This window comes from Meleagris gallopavo, chromosome 21 (assembly GCF_000146605.3).
Source record: "Meleagris gallopavo isolate NT-WF06-2002-E0010 breed Aviagen turkey brand Nicholas breeding stock chromosome 21, Turkey_5.1, whole genome shotgun sequence".
Lineage (NCBI taxonomy): Eukaryota > Metazoa > Chordata > Aves > Galliformes > Phasianidae > Meleagris > Meleagris gallopavo.
Window position 1 is genome coordinate 4,400,123 of NC_015031.2, and position 928 is coordinate 4,401,050.

A 928-nucleotide genomic window follows, 5' to 3' on the forward strand; every position below is an offset into this window, starting at 1 on the left:
AGGATTGGTGCCAGCTCATGGAGGACACAGCCTGCCAATTTCATTTTCTCTTTCTTGTTCTCTTCTTTGGTCTTCTTTCAAACTCGTAACTAAAACACTCAAGCTTTATCTCAACAAATATACTTGAGCAACTTTTTAAAAACAAGTGTTATATTCTCCCAGTTAAGGGACTGCCACAGAACTGGAAGATGCCAGATTGGCTCCCATATCTTCAGGCTCTTAGAAAAAATAGCAAACTTACAGATGTTAGTTGTACTCATATTTGAGGAAGTCAACAAAAAGGCGAATAGGTTAAGTTGAGCTATAAAAGCAGAATGGTAATTAATTAATCTTCTGATTTTGTTTTCTCCATGGCAGAAATCTTTTTTATTTTTATCACATCCACCCAAAAAACGTAGAACAGGACATGCATGGGTTATTGTGGGAGACCTGCTTAAAAATAACAAAGAAAATTAAATCATGGAACTCTTTAGGCCCACCAGAGGACCTAGGATAACAGTTTAGGGAACAGAAGGAAGGTTTGCACAGTTTGAATTGGCCCATTCCTGCAGAAGAGTCAATAGCTGTTTGCCAGATTCATCATGAGCACTGCAAAAAACAGCTCAAGGCTCGAGGATGGGCCTGCATGAGGACAAGAGGTTTCCAGGTGTAGAAAGTTATTACCTGCATGGTGAGGCTGTGTGTATCATATCAAAAGCTAGACAGACACTCGTCCTAGCTGCCTGTTCAACACAAACTCTTAGACATATATAATAATAGCATCTTCCAGGTCTGAAAAAGGAAATGCAAGAACAGATTCCTAGTATCAGCTCCCTGCTGCTGCTGGCAGCAGCCACAATTCTGACGTGCTCAGGGAGCCTAGAGAAGCACAGCAGCAACAAATGCAGATGTAATGGGAGAATCAGATCCCCCCATGTGCATCAAGTAA